Source organism: Arachis hypogaea, chromosome 4 (genome assembly GCF_003086295.3).
Source record: "Arachis hypogaea cultivar Tifrunner chromosome 4, arahy.Tifrunner.gnm2.J5K5, whole genome shotgun sequence".
NCBI classification, from domain to species: Eukaryota; Viridiplantae; Streptophyta; class Magnoliopsida; order Fabales; family Fabaceae; genus Arachis; species Arachis hypogaea.
In genome coordinates, this window is record NC_092039.1 from 7,860,565 (window position 1) to 7,881,481 (window position 20,917).

The 20,917-nt window shown below is 31.7% G+C and overlaps 1 long non-coding RNA gene and 1 pseudogene across 2 annotated transcripts; both read left to right on the plus strand.

The window, feature by feature from the left end:
• Positions 1 to 3,362: 3,362 nt before the first annotated feature.
• LOC112794183 (uncharacterized) lies at positions 3,363 to 5,880 on the plus strand. Of its 2 annotated transcripts, XR_003198752.2 has the most exons (6): positions 3,363 to 3,819; positions 4,005 to 4,496; positions 4,588 to 4,650; positions 5,073 to 5,300; positions 5,423 to 5,523; positions 5,630 to 5,880. It is a non-coding gene; the product is annotated as an uncharacterized lncRNA (long non-coding RNA). The 2 variants fall into 2 exon arrangements; XR_011880709.1 differs by having other exon boundaries at positions 5,073 to 5,523.
• A 7,830-nt stretch (positions 5,881 to 13,710) lies between these two features.
• On the plus strand, positions 13,711 to 17,378 carry LOC112796118 (putative vesicle-associated membrane protein 726; annotated as a pseudogene).
• Positions 17,379 to 20,917: the final 3,539 nt, after the last annotated feature.

Consider the following 20,917-nt stretch of genomic DNA (forward strand, 5'->3'; position numbering starts at 1 on the left):
GAACCAATTCATTTTTTTGAAGAGTCACAGGATAACCCTAGATTACATCTAAAAAAAATGGATAAGGAGTAAATATTCGCCCGCGAACTGATAACATTCGAGATTATGCAGGATTATACACGAAAGATCCTTTTTTGGCTCTCTCTTTAGCCCTTTTTCATTCTCATAAAACAAAACTTCAGCAGTAGTATTGGTCTTTTATAGTTTTCGTATTTGAAGGCAGAATAGAGATATTGTTGTTGTTCTTTTTTCGAAAAAAAAAACTAAGAGTCTAATTTCAGTAGAAAATAGAATTCTGAATTGTAATAAACTATTGTTATCATTCATTAGAATGATAATCAAATTTTAGTAAACAATTTCTACTATTCTATTTCCATTTCCGGTCTTACTCTCTTAATATTAAGAATGGAATTGAATTATTCATTCAATTCCATTGAAGCCTGTACCAGATTTCGAGTTTCGCGAAGGACAAATCCATCTTTTCTTTTATTCTTTCTCTTTTCTAACTTATTCTATTCGATTCGAATTCTAAAAAAAAAATAGGAGAAATTTTCGATATTTTTTTCGATTTCGAATCCTCTTCACTGCTTTCTGCGACAGTAACTATAATTAAAAAAAGGGGAATATCAATGCATCCGGAAAAAAACGATTGATTTCGATCAATAGACCCGCTAAAGCTCCGAACCATAGAGTACTTACCACTGGTGCCACGGAGAGATATGTTTTAAGATCTCGCATTTTTAATCCTCCTTTTTTCTTTATTTCAATTTCTAATACATAATTTTATATAGGACTATCAAAAAATAGTTATTTTGTTAATAACCACTTGGATTTTCTGCCGAATTCTTAATTCAAATTTGAAATGTACAACGATTCATTCGATAGCTTTTTTGTTTTCTATTTTATCTTTATTCTACTGAATAGAACATAACTATATGAATTAATATAGTTAGTATCGATCGATGATCGATCGCATAGATATCCAGTGTGAATCAATTGGTCACTTTTAATTCTTCTAAATATTATAGAAGATGCATGATCCAGCATGTCTTTTTCTGAAATAAAAACAAACCTTCGATCCATGCCTAAAAAGAAAGGGATAGGTAATACGTCATATAAAATCAATAGATTCATGATAAAACCCCAAAATATGTTTTTTTATTACAATTTTTTTTATAACAGAATCGAGGAGTTGGGATCAAATGGTATAGTTTTCTTTTGTTGGTAAATTGGAGGATTAGAAACATGACTATAGCTTTCCAATTGGCTGTTTTTGCATTAATTGCTACTTCATCAATTTTATTGATTAGTGTACCGGTTGTATTTGCTTCTCCCCGGCTTGACTCCTCTTTCAAATCTTAGTCTTAGGTTTTTGCTAGCCCTTTTCTTCTTTTTGATTATATCCTCGTTTATATCCATATGGTATAATCAATCTAAAAAAATTCATTCGACCGAAGAACTGAATCTTTGCAACGAAATATTGAAATTTGAGTGATCTAAATGGAATTTTTATTTATTATTGAATTGAATATGAATGAAATACAAATACGTTCTAGTTTTATGTAATATCCATTTTAATCACATGTCGTAAACGGAAATATCCTACAAAGTTCAAAGTTAAAGTTCTTAATATTTACATTTACAACATTAATAGACTCTAATCAAACAAAAAGGCAAGCATATTCACAATATTAACAATAACTAATAATAAGGCACACATATGCAATTCCCCGGCAACGGCGCCAAAAACTTGACGGAGGAAAATTGTCGGTAAAGATTTTCACAAAAATATTGCGTTGCAAGTATAGTTCTAAACAAACAAATATCCTCGGTCAATGTTTAATTTGTTTGTCACTTAAGCAAACCCAATAAAAACCAAAGTATTTAAACCTCAGGTCGTCTCTCAAAGGAATTGCAGGGAAGTGTAGTTTATTATTGGTTATGTGAAAGTATATTTTTGGGGTTTTGTAATAAGAGACAAGAAAGTAAAATGACAAGAAAATAAAGTAATAATTAAGAAAGCTCTTAGCAAAGAAAGAGAATTGGAATTTCTATCCTCATTATCATCCTCAATTGTGATGGTAATTGCATTTTTCTTTCACTTAGTTAACCTCTAACAATGAAGGAAAGTCAAGTGAGAAAAATCAACTTAACTTCATAAGTCCTAATCAAAGACTAGATTTAGTGAAGTCTAAGTCAACTAGCAATTTTCAATCACCAATCAACAAAAGAATTTTGATAACTTAAGAGTCTCTAATTGATTAATCCAAGTTAAGAACATAAACATCTATTTTAAAATTCAACAAAGTATTTTATCAAACACTTAGAAGGCACAAAATAAAAGCATAGAAAAGTAACAAGAAATAGTAAAATCTAAGATTAACAAATACAAGGAATCAATAACTAACAATTAAAGAAAGAAGCAATAAACATGAAATACCTCAAATTGCATTAAAAGGAAATTGAATCTAACAAGAAGAGTTCATAAACTAAATTGGGAAAATAAAGAAATCAACAAGAGAAGATAAACCAAGATACTAGAACAATAAAAGCTAGAAAAAAACTAAATTAAAGCAAGATAAAATTCTGAAACTAAGAAAAAATAAGACTAAATACCCTAAAACCTAGAAAGAGGCTATAGCAACCTACATCTAAAACCTAAAGTGTGAATGTATGAAAAGTGAATGAATGACGTCCCAGCTCCACTCTACAGCCTCTAATATTCATTTTCGGGTTTGAAACTGGGTCAAAAGCAGCCCAGAAATCGCCCTAAGCATTTTTTCGTAACTAAGGCACGTGCGGGTGAACACCAGCTCTGCAAAACTTCAATTTCTTGTGTACCTTTCACTTTTGCATGCTTCCTTTCCATCCTCTAAACCATTCCTGCCCTATAAACCCTTAAAACACTTAACACATAAATCACAACATCGAATAATATAAAAGAGGATTAAAAATTAGCGATTATAAGGCTTAGAAAGCATGTTTTTAATCATAGCACAAAATTAGGAAGGAAACTTAAAAACATGCAATTTGCATGAATAAATGTGAGAATAGTTGACAAAATCCATTCAATTTAATACAAAATAAACCATAAAATAGTGGCTCATCAGCGACCAATCCATAGAGCTTTATGTATATGTATTCATACTTTTTGTATATGGTTTAATCTTAGACTTTATTTTTCCCTCAATGTTTATTGTCTTTGATTTTTAGAGGGATAATCTTGGATTATGTCTATGTATATGATGCTATGTGATTTTATATATATATATATATATATATATAAAGGCTCGATATTAAATAAAGGTAGTATAAAATAAAAAGGCGTAAGTAACGTATGAGTTTTTAGTACGATCATTAGGTGCTAAAAGTTAGGGTGTTACATCCGGCATGCGGTTTGACCCGAATGCTAGAATTGCATCAGCTTTTGTTACACTTAGAGCTAATGGTGACGAGAATTCTTGTTTGACCCAAATTTGAGATTGGCACTATGGCCATCAGCTGAGGCTGCTCGCAAGGGCATAATGAGTATTTGTTGGGATCAAGCTGATGTCATAAAGGTAAAATGCATCAGGCTATGATTCTAACACAATCTAATTGTAATTACAAATGTTTAATTTTGAAAGTTTGTCATTTTTCTTACTAGACTTGATGTGCTATTTTCTTATATATATGCAGATAAGTGAGGAAGAGATTACCTTTTTTACAGGTGGTGATGATCCTCATGATGATAATATTGTATTGACGAAACTTTTTCATCCTAATCTCAAACTTCTCATTGTTACTAAAGGCTCATCTGGTTTTAGATATTACACTAAGGTATGCATGGTGAAATAATTTAAAGCACACCTTATCATTTTTGCATGTTTCTATATGGGAATAGTACTACTGGACTGTGTTAATGGTGGTCACTTGTGAATAAGATTCTTAATGTAATGTGATATTGTGGTACAAAATGAACTGATGCAGAATTCAACGAAATTTGATTGCTGAATTTTATGCAGGAATTCAGGGGCAAAGTTGGAGGTGTTAAAGTCAAACCTGTTGACAAAACTGGTGCCAGTGATGCATTTGTCGTGGATTTCTCTACAGGTTGGCTTCTTACCCAAGTTTTCTCTGTTCTGCATATTTGTAAAGCAAATTGCAATGATCTAGCTTGCTATAAATTCTTATATTTCATTATTAAAGTAGAAGATAGGTTCTTGTAATTCTGTAATCATGTACCAGAATTTTTCAGGGTGTTCAGTTGGGGGGTAAAAGTGCGGTCTAAGTTTTCACGAATGAGTTTGATGTATACAATTTTTCATCCATGAAGAATTGATTTTCTTTGCTGAGAGAATTTCATACTAGCTAAGATTTTCCATGTGTGAAAATATTGTGTGCTGAATTTGTTGTTAATTTGCAGCCGAATTATATAATTTTGGCTATTTCTCCAGCTAATCAAGATCTTGCAACATCTGATGCAATTAAAATATCCCGCGAAGTGGATTCTACTGGTACTTTATTTTATTTTTGTAGGTTTTGATGTGCTTCCTGTTGCATGCATTTTATGTTGCTTATCTAATTCTTATTGTATTGATTTTTCAGGGGATAGGACAATTGGAATTTTGACAAAGATAGATCTTAAGGATAAGGGTATTGATGCATGGCGTAAGTTGAAGTTTTTTTAAAAGAATTCTCAAAAATTAAAAAAGCATTTGAAATTCTTTCATATTTGTATGGTTATTATCTATCAAGTATGAAAGTAAACACTTCCTTCCTGAAGGATGCTTATTATTAGAAAAGTGGTTTTGAATATTTTGTCGTAGCCGATTCATTTACCCTGTCAACTTTATTCTTTGGTTTTGTTGTTCATGCTCTTTAATATGTTGTTTTGAATTGAATGCATCTAGGTTCATTCATTATTGAAAGACCTGATTCACAAAGTTGTTAGTGAGACATTGGAATGTTTTAATTTTTCTTGATTTAATATTTGTTTTGTTTTCTTACCTCTCAATTTGTGTGATAAGCATCATATTACTTATGATATTTGAATCTGTCCATATTCCATAAGTTACTTGTTTGACTTACAGGACTTGAAGCAATATTCGATCTCCGAGTTGAGGTTGGGAGTGCATCTGTTGATTCATTAAAGAGAATGAGGAGGAAAGCAAAAAAACATACCAATTTTTAATATGGAAGGTGGTTATTTGATAGTAAATTTCTTTTGGAAGCTTCTTCAAGATGTTGACAAGGGTGGCAATCCTATCCACTCAATTTTTAATAGATATAATGATCCATATCTAAGGAGAATTGAATTGGTGAGTTTTACCAAAAAATAAGAGTATCTAATTCAATCTTTAATTCCGTAATTACAACCTAATTCTTATTATGTTGAAAATGCATATAAGTACTGAATGTGTCCATATTTCTGTAAAAACAGGAACAACAATTTTATTTTATGTTAATATGGTCTGTGCAAGCTTGCAGGAAGCAAAATGAAGCCTCCTTAATCACTTTTTTACCGAGCTAGACAAAATAGATGTAAGCTATCCATCCCTCTTTCCAATACTTTCATGTATTTAGTGAACATTATTTTTTTAATGTTTTTGTGTTGTTTATAATTTGATCTTGATATATTATTTTACAGCAAAAACAGTTGTCATCATTGCTAAATGAGGATCCTGTGATCATTGAAGACGTGGTGTCTTCGAAAGAGGCTCGAGTTATACCGGAGTGTACAAACTAAATAGAACAGAATTACGTTGTTCATGAATTATTTTTATCATATTTTAGTCTAGATTATGGATCATAAATTTGATACATTTAGGAATTTTTAATATTTTAAATTTTTTATTTCTATGTAGATATTGTAAATATTTTTTATATTTATTTGAAAAATTGAGCAATGTTTGATTCTTTTTATATTTTATAAAAATTTAATTATTTATGAAAATTAAGTTTTAATAGTGATAAATGTGAAATTAGTAAAAATCTATAATTATAAGATTAGAAACAGCACCCGATTTAACGACCAATTTAGATTTTTAGTTCAGGAATTAGCGATCGATTTTAGATTTTCTAATCGGGCATTGGCGACTAATTTAGCGACGAAAAATTTGGTCACTATTTAACGACCGATACTCTTTGGTGAGAGTTTGGTGGCCTTGTTCAAAAATCAGTCGCTAACAGTTAGCGACCGAAGTTGATCGTTATTTTCTAATTAGCGACTAAAGTTTTAGCGATCACCAAAATCGGTCATTATTCCAATAATTTCTTATAGTGAATGTAATTACCAAAAAAGATTAAAAGGGTGAGATTATAACTAAAATAAAATACTAGAGGATCATCCGCGTGTATTATTTTTAGTTATTAATTAATTATCAATATTTAAAAGTATATGTTATAATATATTATTAGATTATTAAAATAAAAGAATTAGGTTGACAGCTAAAAATAAATACAAAAAATAATAAATTTTAATGGTCCTTTAATATTTTTTGTTAAAAAAAAAGGAAAAATAAAAGTAAGGTTAAAGTGATATGCAAAAAATTCGAACAAATTTAAAATTTTAATTTAACAATTTATTAAATGAATTAGATGGAAATAAAAATAAGATATATTTATGATAAATAGATAAAAAATTTCGGTATTTGTGAATTATATATTGTAAGAAAGAGTTTTCAAATAAAAGATTATATATAAAAAATTAATTATGATATATAATTGAATAAGTCTTTCTAAATAGGGTTTGTGAATTGTAAGATCTTTGGAATACAACTTTAATGGTTTGCTTGATGTAAATCTTTATCCCCTTCTTCAAAGTAATTACTAATTAGTGAGTTTCATTTCATATCCTTTAATTTTTTATGTAAACGTACCGTAATGTGTAAATTAGCTAAAGAACTTGCATCTTATATTCACATATAAAAGAAGAATTCTTCCACCTGATTCAGATAAAGTTACGATAAAAGTCAAGCATTTTGATTTATGACTATGATGATTATGAAAATAACCTCTTATAGCTAGGAACATGATTCAGGAAAACGATTAAATATTTATTATTAGCATTCGGCAGATAAATACAGTAAACAGTTCAACATATATTCTCCTAGAGAATTATTTTAGTTGCATAAAAGAAGTGTGTAAATAATTTAATATATTTAATTAAACTACTAAACTATCCTCATTTGATGTGACTCGTTATAAATTCTACTAGTATTTTGTTATAACCAGTTCCTGAACTTTAGGACCAATCTTTGATATATATACAATGAATTGAGATATCATTGCTCTAACAATTACTCATAGCAATTAAATCCAATCTTTTTCATAATGTTTGCTACATTGAATAATGCTGCAAATTCTACCACCATTATTTGTCATCACAATACTTATCAAAATCGAATCAATAATAAAATTAAAGTTTAATTATTTTATTGGTCTTATAATTTTATAAAAATTTTAATTAGATTTTTATATATTTTTTTAATTCAGTTCCTGCATTAAATTTTTTTTAATTAAGTCTCTTTTAGTAGTAATTGGTTTAATTGTATAGAAATTCAATTTTAAAAAAAATTGGTACAAAAATTCAAATAAAAAAAAAAGTGTAGAGACTCAATTGAAAATAAAATTGGTACAGGAACCAAATTAAACGGAAAAAAAAATATATAAACCTAATTGAAAATTTCGCGAAACTATAAAGACCAACAAAATAATTTATCCTAAAATCAATCAACTATTAAATTACCAACTTATTAATTTAATCGATAAATTATAAGTTAAACTAATTAATTCAATAAAAATTAAATAATTATATAAAATTTAATTAAAATTTTTTATTTTCATAATAAATATTTTTTTAAAATTTTATTTTATGTTAAATTAACTCGTATTTTTAAATTTTAATAAGTTATCAATTAATTTATATTTATTATATTCTTTAAGTCTTTATAAATTTATATTTATTATACTCTTCAAGTATTTACAAAAAAAATTATAATCATAAAAATAAAAAATATATTTTAATTGATATTTTTAAAACTTTGAATATAATTTTATTTTATTTATGTAATATTGTTAATAAAAAAATCATGTATAATAATAATTTTTTTTTTAGTTTAACCCAGATAGTTCATCAAATTTTAATTGGTTTTGACTGAATTCAACCGAATTTTTTTTTAATGTGATCAAATTTAATTAGATTAAATACTTAGCCGATTCAAATTGTGATTTAACCAGAACTAATAGCAGAGTGATTATCCAACAAGCTATATCTCAAACGGCATAATCTCCTTTCATTCATCTAGAGATCGTGAGTTTCAATTTCTCTATTTTAAAAAAAAATGATTTAAGTTTTCGATAACTATGACCATCTCTTTGCTAACACACCACATTATTTAGATGACATTTATTACAACAAATTTGATTCAATAAAAAATTCAATTTAATTATTTTGTATTATAAGAATACATGTTAAGAGTATCGTAATACAAATTTAAGTTTTTGATATATAATAAAACGGAAAGAATATACAAAGATAATAAAATTGTGAAAGAATAATGAAAGAAAAGAAAAGATGAAGAAATTTTATTGATTGTTGATTGATTGAAAAATTGTTCACTATGAAGGTAAAACTAAGTATATATAGAGCATTAGTCTATGAAAGATAAAAGATAAGATAAAAATAAGATAGAGATAAAGATAAAGATAACTATAAGATAAGATAAAGACTAAAATTATAATTGAATTTTTGTATTCTGTTGGGCTGAATTTGTGGGCCGTGAGATGTCTTTATTGTTGTCATGGGCTGAGGTAGAAGAGTAATTTAATACGCCCCCGCAAGCTGGAGGATGAAAGATGTCAAGAATAAGCTTATTCAGATTAAGATGGAAGGGTTGAGGAGACAAAGGCTTGGTGAAGATGTCGGCTAGTTGTCCAGAAGAGGGAATTGGGAGAAGTTTCATCACTCCAGCTTGAGCTTTTTGTCGAACCAAGTGACAATCAACCTCTAAATGTTTGGTTCGTTCATGAAAAACCGGGTTAGCAGCAATATGAAGAGCACTCTGATTATCACAATATAAAACTGGTGGGCGGATAGGAGAGACGCGTAAAAATTGTAACACATTTAGTATCCATTGAAGTTCACAAGTTGTGTTGGCAAGTGCACGATATTCTGCTTCCGTGGATGAGCGGGCAACGGTGGTTTGTTTCTTGGTCTTCCAAGAGACTAAAGAATTGCCTAAGAAGAAACAATAACCTGTTAAAGATCGTCGAGTGTCAGGACATCCAGCCCAATCAGAGTCACTGAAGCCGAGAAGCTGAATTTCTGATTCCCTTGGAAAGAAAAGTCCTTTGCCGGGACTAGTTTTCAGATATCGTAACACATGTTTGGCAGCTTGAAGATGAGATTCAGTAGGAGATGCCATGAATTGACTTAATTGTTGAGTTGCATACATGATGTCCGGTCGAGTAGTGGTGAGATAGATAAGACGGCCAACCAAACGGCGATATACAAAAGGGTCGGATAGCAGGGGACTTTTGTCTTGATATAGTCTTGTGGTATTATCCATTGGAACAGAAGCAGGTTTAGCACCTAATAAACCAGAATCCTCTAAAAGATCAAGACAGTATTTTCTTTGAGATAAGCAAATTCCCTTCTCTGATTGAGCAACTTCAATACCCAAAAAATATTTTAATGGGCCCAAGTCTTTAATTCGGAAGTGTTGGTGCAAAATAGACTTAATGGTAGCAAGTTCAGAAATAGAATTACCAGTGAGAACAATGTCGTCAACATAGACTAGAAGGATAGAAATTTGATCACCAATGAATTTAACAAATAGGCTATAATCAGATGAGGTCTGCTGATATCCATGAGATAGCAAAAGATGAGAAAGTTTGTCATACCACATACGACTAGATTGTCGTAAACCATACAGTGACTTTAGTAGCTTACAGCATTGATTCGGTTGAGGAGATGTAAATCCGGGTGGTAGAGTCATATAAACATCCTCAGAAAGATCCCCATGTAAGAAAGCATTATTGACATCCAACTGATGTATGGGCCAACGCTTCATAGAGGCCAATGCCAAAACTAATCTGATGGTGGCAGGCTTGACAACAGGGGAGAAAGTTTCTAAAAAATCAACACCTTCAGTTTGAGTGAACCCTTTAGCCACAAGGCGTGCTTTATATCGATCAACTGAACCATCAGGCTTGCGTTTGATGCGATAGACCCATTTACAGCCAACCGGCTTAACCCCTGCAGGGCAATCAACAAGACGCCAAGTTTTGTTCAGCTCAAGAGCATCCAACTCATCTTTCATAGCACTACGCCAATTAGAGTGTTGATTGGCGTCCTTAAAAGACTTTGGCTCAACGTCAGAATGTAGAGATAAAAGAAAATTTTTATGTGAAGAGGAAAGAGAAGAAAAAGACATGACTGAAGATAAAGGATACTTGCACTTTGAGGGAGATTGATTTGTAGAGATGAGAGAGGAATTACACAAGTAATCAGAGAGATATGCTGGAGGTCAGTGAGGCCGGTCGGAATGACGAGGATAGGGTTGCTCGGGTGGTGAAGAAGGTGACGGGGGATGAGAAGGTGATGGTGGACTGGTGTCTAGTGTGGAAGGAGAGATGGGTGTCTGTGTTGAAAGTGATTCGGTGGTCATGGGTTCAACTTGGCTAGGTAACGATAGTGAGGAAGAGGGAGAGGTTGTTGGAGAAAGTAAAGAACTAGGTGGAGTTGGGTCAATTGGTATAGGTGAGGGTTCAACTGGAAGACTAACTGAATCTTGTTTTTGAGAAGGTGTGTTTGGCAATGTTGGGATGAGTGTATGAAATTGGGCATTTTTTGTGACTAAGGGCAAGATCATTTCATAAAAAATCACGTTTCTAGAAATCTCAATTCTTTTATCTTCTAAAACATAAACAATATATCCTTTAAAACCACTTTGAAAGCCAATAAATACAGCCTTTTTGGCTCTTGGATCAAATTTTGATCTATTTGCCTTTAGGGTAGAAACAAAACATAAGCATCCAAAAACTTTAAGGTCATGATAATTTGGTGGATGATTGAATATAATCTCAAATGGTGTTTTAAAATTAATTGCAGATGATGGAACTCTGTTAAGTAGATAAACAGCATGTCTAACAGCATAAGACCAAAAAGATGATGGTAAATTATATTGAAACATAAGAGCACGAGCTATATTCAAAATATGTTGATGCTTGCGTTCTACCCTTCCATTTTGTTGAGGAGTTTCAACACAACTACGTTGATGAATAATGCCCTTTGAAGCATAAAAATCAGGTAAAATAAATTCTGGTCCATTATCGGAACGAATAGTTTTGACTTTGGAGTTGAATTGTGTTTCAATTAAAGTAATAAAATTTTTTATTTGATTTTGCACTTCTCCTTTTGATTTTAATAAAGTAACCCATGTAAAGCGGCTAAAATCATCAACAATAGTAAAAAAATATTTATGATTATGAATAGAACTTTGTCGAAACGGACCCCAAATATCAAAATGTAATAAATCAAAACTTGCATTGGCTTTGTTAAAATTTTGAGAAAATGAAAGTTTCTTTTGTTTAGAAAGATGACAAATGTCACAAGCCTCATCATGATGCATAGAGATAAAAGGAAATTGTTTATGTAAATGATTAAGTCTTTGCCCAGAAGGGTGTCCTAAACGAAAATGCCATATATTGGAAGGTGTAATGGGTGGAGATTGGATGGAATTTATGGAGTGTGTAGTGAATGAATTTTTACCGAAATTGGGTTCAAAGACATATAATCCCTCTCTCATTCTGGCCAAATCAATCGTCCCCAAATTGTTGCTCTGTAAAGTGCAAGAAGAAGATGAAAAAGTGAGTTCACATGTGAGTGCTGAAGTAATTTTTGAAACAGAGATAATATTAAAGTTGAAATGAGGTAAATAAAGAACATCATGAAGAACCAAGGATGGTGAAAATTGAACGATGCCTTTATAAGAAACAGTAGCTTGAGAACCATTTGGTAAATGAATAATAATAGGAGAAATTTGTGTGTAAGAAATAAACCAAGACAATTTTGATGCAATGTGATCTGTGGCACCAGAATCAATTATCCAAGTATTCAAGAATGAATCTCGATTTGAAGAATTATTAACAGTAGAAAAAGTATTGAAAGAACAAAGATAATGAGTAGTTGGACTTGGCAAAAGCTCAAGTTGGTTTGAAGGACGAGCTTCTTCATTGAAAGGAAGTGCCATGAAAGAAAAGTGTTGGGTTGACGAAAGGTCCAAAAGAGACTCCGAATGAAGTTGCTGTTGTGCCCTTTCTCCTTGATCCATGGATGTCAGCAGAGCTCAAGAGGAGCTCTGATACCATAATAAAACGGAAAGAATATACAAAGATAATAAAATTGTGAAAGAATAATGAAAGAAAAGAAAAGATGAAGAAATTTTATTGATTGTTGATTGATTGAAAAATTGTTCACTATGAAGGTAAAACTAAGTATATATAGAGCATTAGTCTATGAAAGATAAAAGATAAGATAAAAATAAGATAGAGATAAAGATAAAGATAACTATAAGATAAGATAAAGACTAAAATTATAATTGAATTTTTGTATTCTGTTGGGCTGAATTTGTGGGCCGTGAGATGTCTTTATTGTTGTCATGGGCTGAGGTAGAAGAGTAATTTAATAATATATTCAATACCAAAAATATAAAAGGTTTATATTTTTAATAGTTTTTAGTAAATTATTTTTTATAGTATTTTTAAATTTTTTAAAATCCAAATCATTATATGAACAAGTGAACACTACTGCCTAAAAAATAAAATAGTTCATTTTAAAAAATTTAAACAAATCATATTTAACCTTTTTGTTTAAAATTAAAGTAACAAATATTATATCATCATCCTATGGTCCTACCTCGCTCAAGTCAATCAAAAAATCATTCCTACCTTGAAAAAAAATCGAGGTTGGGAAAAGAAAGGAAAAAGGCTATTATCTAACTCTGCTAAAAAAAATCGTTATTATTGTTTTTAGGATATTGCTAAAAATATATTTTAGGAGTATCATGAATGTTTGATGTTTTTTTAAAACAAATTAACTATCCAAATGGCACTTCATATTGAAAGTAATATCAAAAGAATGAATGATAAATAAGTTAAAAAAAAATAAATAACGTGAAAAAAATATTAAATTTATATAATTAGACAAGGTTTTAGAAATATGATTTGGATAGAATTTTTTTTAGAAAAAATATCTTTTCAATACTTAGGTGATTTTATGCCAATAATTTTAAAAAAAAAATTTGGATGATCCAATGTTATGCCAATTTTTTGTATGCGTAATTATTAAATATTTTGCAAAAATTTTATCAAATACATACGTCATCTATTAAATACAAAATTATTTATCATTAAGAATGGCAATATGTACCCTATTTGCACGATCCCACCCGATCGGGTAGGGTTGTTAATTCGATCTGCAACGAATAGGGTAGAGTGCGAGTTGAGTCTCAACCTGATCCGACTAAAATATTCTCAACCCGCGGGTAGGATAGGGTTGAGTTTATATAAAAATCTCAACCGGCAGATAGAATTAGGGTTGGATTCAAACTCTACCTTACCCTAGGTATTGCCACCCCTATTTGTCACTTATAAATAATATGGTTATTTGTTATATTTGTCAAATTTTTAAATTATTTGAGACTTATTTTTCATATTTTTAAAATTATTTTTGTCAAATTTTTAAATATTATTTTTATATTTTCAATACATTAAATACATTCTGTAATTATTATTTTTTTTTTCTTTTAAAACAACCAATAAGACAATAACAAATCACCAGTTGATTACGCGGAAAATTAGTTGAAAATTCACGGCATTAACAAGAAGTTTGTCGTAATAAGGCTTTCATAGTCTTATCGGTAATATTTATAAATATTCAGTAATCACTCGCTAAAACCTGCTTATTACAAGTTAAAACTTACTTCAGTTTCAAAATAATCAAATCAAACGTTCCTTAACCCTTAACCTTCTCTTCATACTTATCTCTCACTTTCACCTTCGCTTTTCCCTTTTCCCTTTTCCTTCTTTTACACTCTCTCTTTTCTTTCTCTCTCTTAAAAAAGATCCTAGAGAGAGAAAGTGAGAAATAAAGGGTTTCCGTTTCGATTTCTTCATCATCACCACCACCGAAGCAAACACTGTTCCTAGATCTCTTTCTCCCTTTCTCTTCTTTTTCTTCATTCGGAATCCCTAGAATTTTTTCGAATTTCAAATTTTCAGAATTTCGATTCATCGATGGGGCAGAATCAGAGGTCGCTGATCTACGCTTTCGTTTCTCGCGGGACCGTGATTCTCGCCGAGTACACTGAATTCTCAGGGAACTTCAACTCCATCGCTTTCCAGTGCCTTCAGAAGCTACCCGCTACCAACAACAAGTTCACCTACAACTGCGATAATCACACCTTCAATTACCTTGTTGACAATGGATACAGTATGTTTTCGCACTTTCTTGCTTTGTGTTTGTGTTGCTATGCGTCATACAGAGATTATTATTTCAGATTCTTGTTATTGATTTTGGATTCGATTAGGTTATAGTGACCTGATGATGATTATGAGATATGAGAAATGAGATGTGTGATCTTGTTGCTTTCGATTGTTGTCACTGTGAATGAAATGAATATTTTGTTGTTAGATTGACGATAGGGTTTAAAGAAACCTTGATCTGGTGAAGGTTGAAGGGTTTTGTTTTGAACACGCTCGTTCTTGTTGACTAGGGTTTTTTAATCTCCCCACTTTTTAGGCGCCGGGTTGATTATGCTAGGTTTCTGGTCATTCAAATTTCAATGTCACTGAGGCTCGACTGGGTCGTGGGAAGGTTATATGCGTGGCGAAATCAATTTTTATTTTCAACAGTAAAAATCTATGGATATGCGTATTTCACGTGTTAGTTGTTACGTAGCCGTGTGTTATACTTGGGTCAGTGGAAATCCCTACTTTTTAATTGTATATTTTTGTGTAAATGGATCTTCTCTTTTTTTTTCCCTTAATATTTTTTCTCTCTTGATTGATTTTGTAAAATATCATCTCATGCTATATGAATACCATATTGGGAGTAGAGAACACTATCCAATCCATATATGCTAATTTAAGGATATATTGTTATGCAACAGATGTCAAATTATACGTAGCCAATGTTCTTCTTTTTTTTTTGGGTGATTATATCAAACGATATCACATTTTTTGGAGGCTATGGAATATGAACACACGATGAAAAAATTGGAATAATATCAGTCAATACCTGCAACTTTAATGATATAACTAGACAATATTCCCTCGTTTCTTCTTTCGGCGATTTGCAATTTAACTTTTAATCATATACTAAGATACTGCATTTATTTTTTAGAGTGTAAGTGTTAAAATTGATGTCTGACTTTGGAAATTTTTAGCATATTGCGTTGTTGCGGATGAATCAGTCGGAAGACAGGTACCCATTGCTTTCCTGGAGAGGATCAAGGATGATTTTGTGTCTAGATTTGGTGGTGGAAAGGCTGCTACAGCTCCTGCAAATGGTCTTAGCAAGGAATTTGGGTATTGACTTCATGTTCTAAGCCTGTAAGGCTTCAAGTGTGGTTTTTTTAACATACGTTAGTAATGTGTCATCTCTTTGCTGCAGCCCAAAGTTGAAGGAACATATGCAGTACTGTGTGGATCATCCTGAAGAGATAAGTAAGCTGGCAAAGGTGAAAGCTCAGGTTTCTGAAGTTAAAGGTGTCATGATGGAGAATATTGAAAAGGTACGGTAGCACTATTCTAATTGTGTTATTAAAACTTCAAGAATCCTTTTGAAAAATGACTATATATAGTTATGTTTTGAATTTTCAAAACAAAGAACAAAGTGGACCTTCTACTCTGAGCAAAATTGAACATAAGACTATTTGAAACTAAATACATGAGAACTCTGAATTAGTGGTCTCATTTTATGAATATTTTTCATTGTAAAGATATTTCTGAAAGTAAGCTTAGCATGTCAGAATTCAGATATCTGACATAAATGATCTGGTCCTGGCTGTTAAAGAGATCTTGTTAATTGGTAGTTTTACTGCAAACACATATATGAGGACATTGGATCTTGAAAAAATAGGTGTTGAATGACTATACGATGATGTCTATGGCACTGTTCTTTAGAATCTAGCTCGTGGTGGCACTGAGTTATTTTGATTTAGTATATCGTGAACCTAGCAGACAACTTCATTCCGCAATATGTATGTTTTTGACTTATCTACTTGACGAGCTGCTTATGTTATGTATAAGAATTCTTTTTGGAGTGAAAAACCAAAGTTTTTAAACAATGTATGTCCATGGCAGTTAATTATCCCGATATAGCAAATGTTAATTCATCTGCATTTTAGATGGAAATGGAAATAGAAATTTCGACATTCCAATGACATAGGAACAGTGAGTTCTGAGTTTCTTCTCTCTACCCTTATCATATTCAATAATCTCTCTTTTTTTTTACTGGTACATCAATGGCGACAAGTTTCATGGATGGACACTACACAAACCCCTCATCACTTGACCGTAATACTATACATCAGTTGTACAAATCTGAAGAAGATAAAAGCACGGTGGATTGTTTTGCACACTCGTGCAAAGATTGAATTAAAATGTGCAAGTATAAATGTATAATGCATAAAGAATTTATATTGACACATTTATCGCTTGATGTAGGTTCTGGACAGGGGTGAAAAGATAGAGCTGCTGGTTGACAAGACTGAGAACCTTCATCACCAGGTTAGTATATTTGTATCTGCCTGTTATTCTTATCTATATTTAGAAAAGGTCATTCCCCTCTTTTGGCTTTGATTGTCTCTTGCATCCAGTCTATTTCTAATGAATTTTTTTTATACATTGCATTTTAAACTCAATTTGTATTATTAACTGTGTTTACACTTGCCTCTTCTACCATGCGTACCCAAGATTATTCCCAATTTTTGCATTGTTCATCAAAGCATGAATATTTGATGTTTACATTTTCTGAGGAAAGGATTCTTGTTTTCCAGGCACAAGATTTCAGGAACTCAGGAACCAAAATCCGTCGAAAAATGTGGCTGCAGAACATGAAGATAAAGCTGATTGTATTGGGAATCTTGATAGCACTGATCCTGATCATTGTTCTGTCTGTGTGTCGTGGGTTCAGTCACTGTGGAAAATGAGCACCATATTCTCTGAGGACGCATTTTGTGTTTATTTTAGCTTCTTGTGATTATGAGAGGAAAGATATCACTATATGTCATGACTTTGTATGTAGTAAAGATAACAATTCGGTATGCTGTTCACGTTGTTCTACTTATATAGGATTGCTTTTGAAAATATAAGTTTGGTTTTCTGTTCAAGTAATCAAGTTCCTTTTTAATTCCCATTTTTCATGCAAAATTACTTCTGATAGTTTTTTCCATTACAACTTTTCTAATTGTATTGCTTAAATCATTATTAGCATTATTAGTTTCAATTCGTGCTATCTTACTTTTGAAGTTTGAAAGTATCTCTTTGGAATTTGAGCATTGACACTGGTTGTCTCTCTTAGGTGGTATTTTTTGTTTTTGCTTTTTTTTTTTTCAATTATACTGCATGAAAGAACTCAACAGAGTGAAAAGATTACATTTACAACAAAAGTTTAACGCTACACCAATTACATATAATCTTCTAGGCACAATTTCTGGTATTAACACCATGTCTTCACTCGTAAGAATAATCCAGCTAGGAATCTCTTTGCACACAAGAAACAGATAGTTCAAGTGGGAACCCTTTGAAGGTTTTTAGTGGCTAAGAGAAAAGGGGTTGAATTTTAGCCCCTTTTTTTCAATTACACTTTCTGGTCTATGAGGAGACTTTTTGATTTTTGTCTCGACCCTAGTCACGAGACTTTTATTTTTGTCTCGTTACTTGGCATGAGATAATTTTTCAGTTTTAGCTCCTGTGCAGTAGAAACAGAAATGGAGTAGAAGAGAGAGAAAATTACACTCAGATATATCCTGGTTCAGTTGTTAAGTGCAATGTTGCCTACATCCAGTCTCCATCACAACAATGATGGAATTTCACCATAATCATCTTAATTGTAAAGTGCTAACCCAACTTACAAAGGGATTTCTACAAAATCATGAAATACAACACAGATGTACAAAGAAACTCTAAGAATATCTATGGCTTTTTTCTTTTAATTTTGCACTCTCTACCTTTTTCCGCTCTATGGCTTTTTCATATAAATCTCACTGTTTGTCTTTTTCCATGAGACTCAAGACATAACAAAATTAAATAGAAAAATTACAAAACATAATACATTGAAGGAGAAGAGAAATCTGTTAGCTCAGTTAGCTCTGAGAACTCTGTGCCTTGCACTTTCACACTTTCTCCTTGAATCAAACCGTGACTGTTCACCCCTTTTATAGAAGAGGGAAGCTTCCACAGTTGAAACAAAAACCAAGCTTAACTTCTTTTCCTTCACACATAACCGGTTCGGCCAGAGAGAGAGACAGAGAGAAGAGGTAACCCATGCAAAACCCAACATGCAAATACCTCTAATTCTTCCTTGATCATCATCCTACATCAATTCAAGCACTCCATCTTTGGCTTGCTCTCCAAGATGAAATTCTAGCCCTTGATGCTTCATGATGATGATGGCTTCATCTGCTCCAATCTCAGCCTCTTTCATCACGTAGCCACCCTAGCTACCTTTTGTGGTAGTTGAGTAGAATCAGAGACAAGCCATTCCTCCAAGGATCTTCACCTTACTGGCCGAGATCTTTACTTCTATTTTTGGTATGGAGGAGCCAAGATCTCTTCACAATATCTTACCACAAGTAAATGAGAATCTTAGCCACAGCATACTTTTTGTTTTCTTTTTCTTGCCATCATTGTGATGGTCTTGTAGCGTGCCTTTCCTTCTTTTCGGTAGCTCAAAGTAGCTTCCATGGCTGCTGTATAATGACCGAAAGAGATGAAGAAAGTTGAGAGAGAAGAAAGAGAAATTTGACCATTAACTAATGGATTTTGATAAAGCAAATTAAATGTCCACTTCCCTTTCACTGAGCAACGTGATATCCATCAAATCAATGACCAACTCTCTCTCATGTTTTCAATGCATATATTAACTTCACTTTAATGAATTTTGAATTCCATCACTTGGTGAAAGTTGAGATCCGTTAGAAGGCATAAGGCAAATAGCAACATTTGCTTTATTGATGAATTATTTTCGGATCATGCATTGGGGCATATAGCAAAACATGATTAACTTGAGCTTGTAACAATAATGAATCAATTTGGCTCAAGATAACAACTTGTTTCAGCCAAATCAATTTGGACATTTTGTTTCAAGGCTGAGCTACAATTAACACATTTGGGCTTGCCAATTTTCTTTCATTTCGGCCCAAATCAATCCAGCCATAGTGATAAAAAATTTATATCACTGCTGAATATGTTTTATTAAGTTGGGCTAGCCAATATTTTTCGGCCCAAGCAGAACCTGCATTGCAAAAATTAATTTAATCAACCTATATGAATTAATATTTTTTCAATTAATTACATTAATAATGTTTAGTCATCACAAATATTAATTTTAGAGTTTTTCAAACTCATCAATCTCCCTCTTGATGACAAACATTATTAAAATTGAAATGGAAAGAAATTTAAGATTGAGTAAAGGATACTCCCTTTGAATTTTTGAATTTCTCCTCCTTTCAAATTGTTACATGGCTCCCCCTTAATATATGCCATTTTTACCAAGGGAAGCACTAACCTGTAACATTTTAATCAAGCCTCAAGTAACAATGTTATTTAGCATATCATTACATGATGCTAAATGCTTGATTTATGAGCAAAGTTGGATTGATAATCAAAACTTATTTGTTATCATAAATTGATTCTCTGCTGAATCTATAATCAACCAAAAATCTTTTGAAAATAAATTGCTGTTTTAAAATATTTTCCATTCAAATCAGAGCAACATACTTATGGTAAGAAAATATTTTTACTCACAGCATGATCACAGCAATTTTCAATATTTATTTTCATACTTAATGCTTAAAGGAACTGCCAAAAATAAAGTATTCAGCAAATATGTTTACCCAGATAAATCAGAATATTCCTATAGTAGCAAGCATATTCATCAAGATAAAACTATCACAAGAATACATGTTAACAACCAATTAACAACCAGGCAGCCTCATTATCAAAACAAATGCATAAAATTGCATCACAATTATAATCAACCAAGCATCAAGTGTATTATTCTAACAAGGGTGATTATGAATTCTCAAAAAAGAACATCCCCTATTTTCCAGTTTTAATTTTCAGCACTTATTCTCCCCCTTTTGTCATCAAAGGGGCACCTGCAAAAAGATTTTGACATAGAAAATAAAGTATGCAAGATATAACCCAAAAGTATCCACAAAGTGTCACAGAGTTATAGTACCAACAGTATTCAACCTAACAAAACAGAGTATCAGATTGAGCCTAAATATGCCAATATCAAAATAAAGAGAACAGTAGTTAAGCATCAAAGAGATTAAAATCAGATTCTTCAGCGCCTTCTTCACTACCAACTTCCAGCTCCTTCTCCAAGTTTTCCAGCATCAGACCCACTCTATCTTTGCATCTCACCCAAGCCCTTTTATTTTCATAGGCTAATTTGCAAGCCGCCCTATGAGATTGCACCATTATCTCAGACATATTTGAGAATTCAGTGAGAATTTTCCTTATTGATTTGGTTGCTTTGGAGGATTCAGGCTGACTCTCAAAGTCGCTATCCGATGGCATGGATTTCTTACCCTTGCTTCTTCTAATAGTTCCACCTCCTTTGATCATAAAGACTTTGTTTTCTACATCCTCATTTGTTAAATCTACCTTTAAGTACTCAAAAATAAACGTGAAAATATTC